Raw genomic sequence first — 6,637 nt, forward strand, 5'->3', positions numbered from 1 at the left:
TATTTATTAATTCCTAGCATCATGTTAGTATCATGTTAGGGTTAAAGCTTTTATCTTTATTGCTTAGTGACATGCTAGGGTATGTTATTAATCTTGTTAGTATCATGCCTAGGATCTTGCTATTATTATGATTTAACATGATTATTTTTATAATTATTATGATTTATGATTATCATGTTGCTTGATGCTTATTCATTGTTATTGCTTGATCACGCCTTTTATGCATGTTTAAAAGGAATTTGTACTTGTAATCACGTTTAATAAGATAATTAATAATCTTATTTAGGCTAATAAGATTATTAATCAAGTGATCGCCAATAATAGTTTTGTTGTGCATTAATATTCAACCAACATAGAAAAACAGGTTTAGGGTTAACCTATTGATTGAATGTTAGTCAGAAAGGGCACATGAATACGACTAGAGTAAAGTAGAGGCCTATTTTATAGGGCGAGTTCTTTCTCTTTTAGATTGGATTCGTACCCTCATCCCCGAACTTCCAGTCTTGGTTCCAGACCTATTGGAGTTGACGATCTCATGGATCGTTAAGGGGTGTGACCTTCACCCTATGAATGGTTTACAAGTTCCTAAAACTTGTTAGCGACTCTTTTACTCTAGCTTCCTTCCCTTTGGATGCCACCATGCTTAAGTGTATGATCACAGTGGGGTTCAAGTTTAGGATGGCTTGAAATATTCCCTACAAGTATACAACATGTTTATTTTTACTTGTACATGCTAATAAATGTACTATTCCAAGTAAGGGTAGAAACAAGGTAAAAATTTGTATACATCACTTTTAAAATTGAAATAATAGATGTCGTATGACTTTATATTAATAAATTAATTAAGAATCGTTTGAATTGCGTAATTATCTTGATTTTCTTGATGCTAAACGATTCCACTAATTTTATAGGTGATAGTACTTGTCAGCGATAATTTCACGTACGTTTTTACATGAATGACAATATATATAACTTATACAGGAACATATTTATGTAAACAACACATCAATAGAGAACATTCAATTAATGCCGCCAAAGATGCTCTTCAACTTCTTTGCTTGTGTAGCATCAAGTAAAGTAATCTTCTCAATCACGTCCGTACGTAAGTTATTGGCAAACAGAGAATTTCGTGGTAGTAGTTTGAAAATTAGGGCTTGCATTGTTTAGGTTAACAAAGGAAAGAGTAGGAATTTACCAACATTAACTTGGAAATCAAGTAATGAGTGAGGGAAGCTCATAATATCTCCCTTGGTTAATGTTTTATAATATACTTGATCGTTTGAATCTATAAAACCAGCAAGTATCACTCCTTTAATCACAAGGATAAGTTCTGATACCCTGTGCGAGTGGATTGGGACAACTCCACCCACACCAATGTCTAACCGCGACATGGAAAGGCCTAACCACTACTATGTAGATGGGCAAGTAAGGGTCGGATCCCAAGAGACTATGGTTCAACTAATTAAATAGACTCAAGTAACTACTAAGCAAGTAACCAAATCAAATAAGTGAGAATTAATAACTAATACCAAGGAAGAGCGATTAAACTAAATAATATGATAGATCAAATACTAAAAACATCCAAGATCAAGCATCACCACGAATACAATTAATGTAATAGTCGTTCTACCCCTAACATATAATTCAATTGATTAAAGAGGAAAAGTAATCCCTGAATTGTACCAATGGTCTCTCCTGAGTTATCAATGGCTTCTCTAATCACAATCAAGCCTACTTCCGTGGAATCATGTAAATTAAAGATTTTGAACACATTACTCTAACTTCGTAGTCATCCATTCAACTCACTACTACAAAAACATGAATATAGAACGCCTAAAACAAGCAATATAGAACGCCTCAGAGGCATTCTTCTGAGGAAGTGCCCTATAAAGTCTATATAACGCCGCAAAGAGGCGTTCTATATATAACACAATACAGATCGCCTATCTAAGATAGGTGCTTCGTATTTAAGGTACGAAGTGAATAAACAACAAGGAAAAGAGAGTTGTCCTCTTAGGGAAGACGCTCTATAGCTACATAAAACCAGAACGCCTATCATAGATAGACGCTTTCTATTCATCACTTTTTTAATAAAAAAATAAATTATTAGTATTACTATTATTATTTTAAAACAATAATAATAACAATAATAATAATAAATGAAACACCATAACAATAACATTTTATTTATAAAAAAATTAAAATACAAGTATTTCGATCTTTGAGGAAAAAAAATTATGTTACAAGGTTTCTAACATAGCTAACTAATTATCAATGTGCTAACAGCTTTAGATCGAAGTGCATCGACTTGAATTACACCGCAATCATCCACAACCAGGTCAGCAAGCTTCCACCAACCTCAAAAATAGAAAGCCTGCACCGTACCAAACACCCGCAAATCAAAAGTTTTAAAATCAGAAATTATTCCCAATTATATCATATAAATCAATTGATAAAAGATAAAATTCAAAAATTATTACATGAAAATCAATTGATAAGAGATGAAAATCGGAATTATGACATGAAAATCAATTGATAAAATCGTGAAAATCATAAATTATAAAACATAAAAATCAATTGATAAAAGATGAAAATCAGAAGTTATAAGTTTATAACATGAAAACCAAAACAGATCTAAAATACTCGTAATTGAGAAATAAAACAAAATTATAAAATCAAAATCAAAATTTTGAATTAGAATTAAATCATGAACTATAGATCCAAAAAAAATCCCATAAAAATCATATTAATCACTTTAAAACAACCAAAAAACGGATTTAAACATTAAATTCGAACACAAATGAGATTACCCTTGATATACTGTAACTTTATGCATCTTTAGACTTCACAATCTGTTCTAAAGTAGCAACACCTCATTTCAACGGACCCAGATCTAACGACGGCGACTTATACGACTTGATCGACGGCGGCATTCGAGCGGAGCATTACCACTTCGCTGAAACTGATTTGAATGCAATTGAATCACAAAAAATAACAAATAAATTATAATCAGAAATTTGAATTGAAACCAAAAATAACTAAAAGTAGAACAGATCTATGTAATAACAAAAACAACAAATAAATTATAATTAGAAATTTAAATTGAAGCCAAAAACAACAATCTATCGTTGTTGGACGCTCTATAGATTGTGGCTCGGTGACGCTTGAGGCTCGGTGGTGACACTTGAAGGTCGGTGGTGGACGCTTGAGGCTCGATGGTGGCTTAACAGTACGGTGCATAAGGATTTAAATGGGGAAGAGGAGAGGAAATGAGAGGAAAATGGGGATTGGGGGAAGATCTGATGATTTAGATCTAAGAAAAGAAAGAGAAAATGAGATGGAGGAGGTGGCTTACTCTGTTATGTTTTTAGGGTTAGGTGGATTGTGTTTTTTTTTTTTAATACTTATAGAACGGTTAACTGAAAGAGGCGATCTATATTGTATAGTATAAAATTGGGATACATCATATAGAGAGGTTAACTTAAACAGGAGATCTATAAGTTTTAACCTACAAAACGCTTATCTTACATAGGCGATTTGTATATGTCTAGAGATCACCTATCCAACTTTACAGTTGTATATAGTGTGTTACTTATTCCCTATTTTGTGGTAGTGACTACTCCCGTGATGAACTTCAAACCCTTAATTGATTTATTCAAACCCGTCAAAACCCAACTCCCGTTACGATTAAAACAATGCTTAATAACAATACCAATTATCCCTAATCTAATATTGGCATGAGCACAATCAATTAAGCATATTAATTACAATTATCATTAGAGAATTTAAAGAATTAAATCATGCATCAATCATATTTGGGTTCCGCTAGATCTTGGAATAAGGAAACTACTCACACATATTAATGATAACAATAACAAGAATTAAAGAAAACATAATTAATAGTAAAAGGAATTAAAGATAATAAGAAAATACCAAATCTTGAATTACAAGAGATAAACAAAGAAACTTTATGCCTTCTCAAAACACACTGACATGTCCATGTCTCTGAGTGACATGGGCGTGTCTGGCTGGAGATTACCCTTAAATGAATTCAACTTCAAACTTTGGCTTTCTAGTTGAATTTCAAGTTATGATCACGATACGCAACTTCGTAAAACTTCCAAAAATCTTCGTTAAATCCTAAAATACATCCAAAACAACGAATCTACCCATAAAAGCATCGTATGATCACAACTAAACCAAATCAAGCCAAAATAAGCCATGAACAACTAATCTAGACTCGAAAACTACCTAAAAAGACTCTAAAAACACGTACAAAATACGACTTATCAAACTCCCCCAAGCTAGACCAATACTTGTCCTCGAGCATTGAAACATGGAACACAAGAAGAGTAAGATAGCCCCTCAAGCAAGAATATATGTGCCAATGAATTAAAACCAAGTGAAAAACAAAAAATGCAAGTCATTGATTATAAAACCACCATAAACTTCAAGCACTCGGAATTGACAACCAATCTTTCCACACATCTCCCCCAACCAACTCAGTCATATATGAATAGCATCTCACTTTAGTTATGAAAATAAAACAAACAAGCCACTCATGTGTTTACAAGGGTTAGAATAAGAAATCACTCATCCTAATTGCAGTTATGCGCATCGAGTTGATGCAATTGTCCTCTGTAGATTTGCTTATAGATTTTCTCCACTTGTAAAAAGATGATGCAAATACGGAAGTAATGAGATCCTAAATAAGGGTAGGCTTTGTTATATATGGGGTTAGACAACGTCATTTTGGAATGTGGTGCTCAAAAATAACAAAAATCCTAATCCCACTACATAGCCAAATGTCGGGTTCAAACCGACCTTATTTCCTCAGCACAACTTACAAGCATGCCCTTATTCTCACTTTTCTTCACAAGACAACATAGATGTCTATGACAAATATTGCCTTTCTTTCTTCTTTATGGATTTCCAACTCGAATTCTTATGAAATTTTCACATTTTTCTCATTTTCTCATCTTTTTTTTTCTCTCTTTTTTTCAACTTTTTATTTTTCTTTTTGAAACTTAGAGCATCAACAAACTTATTTTTCTGTTTTTTTTTTTTTTTTTTTGCTCTTTTTTTTCTAACTTTTTTTTCCAAACACAATTAAATAGGGCATAAATAATACATTGATTCTCCATCAAATAAACCTACAAAAGGCTCTAAGGCGTTAAAGAAGGGGAATCATGGCTCAAATTGGTTCATCCTAAGAGTTAATGTAAAATAAAAAGAAAATAGAATAAGCATCAAGCACCTAAGAAGTTTTGACTCTAATTATCTAAAAGGAACTTCAATCACTCTTCCACATTGCATAATAAGTCTCAAATAATCGCAAAGCAAATCCAAGAATCAAATTACAGGAAGGAAAATCTAACACACATGAAAAGAATGACTGAAATAAGATGTACCAGTCAATAATGGCTCAAAAGTCTCACATAGGTACTCAAGCTATCCATATTGGTCAAGTGGGGAGACCATTCTAGCAACAAACAAGTTCAATTCCAGGCCAATTAGTGAATGGGTTTTCAAAAACAAGTTTTTCAATTTTTTAAATAACACATATATTACTTATCATCATCGCGGCATAGTCGTATAAAGACACTAAATAAACAAACCAAAGAAAAAAGTAATACCTCCCCCAAGCTAAACTTCACATTGTCCTCAATGTGAACATATATAGAAGAAGAACAAGCAAGGGAAAGAGAAAACTAGGCCCTTTTGGCCAGAGGAGGGATCATATCTAGGGGCGAAGCTGGGACTGCCCTCAAAATAATGTCGCATCATATCCCCAAGACACTAAAAAAACAAAAACAAGAAAAAAGAAAATAAAGGGAAAATAAAACAAAAAAGGGAATGGGTTGCCTCCCATTTAGCGCTTGTTTAAGGTCTTTAGCTCGACCCCTCTTTAGTAGCTCAACCTGGGTCACCACACAGAGAAGATACTCCGTGGTATTGCTCATTAATATATCCACCTCGAAACGGCTCCTTCAAATCAGAGTCTATGTGCTTTGTATCCGAGCTTACTTTGATATAGCGAAACCCATCATGTGGTGGAATATTGTCCTTTTTGCTCACAAGATTTCTATTACAGACACACTTATTAACCAAAGGGTTAGTAGCATCAATTCTCAAACAAGTACCATCATCAAAAGTAAAATTATGGTTATTAAAAAGCTTAAACACAACTTGTTTATCCACTCTGGAATACCATGGTGAGGGTATTGTCTCTGCAATCGCTTAAACCTTCTCCATGCCTCATATAGGGATTCGTCATTGGATTGATGGAAGGTAGATAGCTCGTTCCTTAATTTTGCAGTTTTCTCTTGCCCCAAGAATTGGACTAGGAAGGCCTTGACAAGCTTGTCCCACGTATCAAAGGAACCAATACCTTCATCTCGTAACCACTCCCTTGCTCTATCCCGTAGTGAAAAAGGGAAGAGGCGTAGTTGTAGACACCCATTTGTGTCTCCCCAAAACCAAACCCAGTGATGAATACCTTTCATGTCGAATGACAATCGAATAAGGTGAAAGTGTGAAAGGTCAGGTGTTGCGGTTGGTTTTTATTAAAAATTCTTTCTTTCTGTTTTCAAAAAACAACTCTATTTTATGAAAATAGCCAATCCAGTTTAGTTTG

General features: G+C 33.6%; 1 non-coding gene across 1 annotated transcript; it reads left to right on the forward strand.

The window, feature by feature from the left end:
• Nucleotides 1-6,207: 6,207 nt before the first annotated feature.
• LOC145580386 (small nucleolar RNA R71) lies at nucleotides 6,208-6,314 on the forward strand. The gene has a single exon (XR_014099443.1). It is a non-coding gene; the product is annotated as a small nucleolar RNA R71 (small nucleolar RNA).
• Nucleotides 6,315-6,637: the final 323 nt, after the last annotated feature.

Source organism: Chenopodium album, chromosome 14, assembly GCF_948465745.1.
Source record: "Chenopodium album chromosome 14, dcCheAlbu1.1, whole genome shotgun sequence".
NCBI lineage: Eukaryota > Viridiplantae > Streptophyta > Magnoliopsida > Caryophyllales > Amaranthaceae > Chenopodium > Chenopodium album.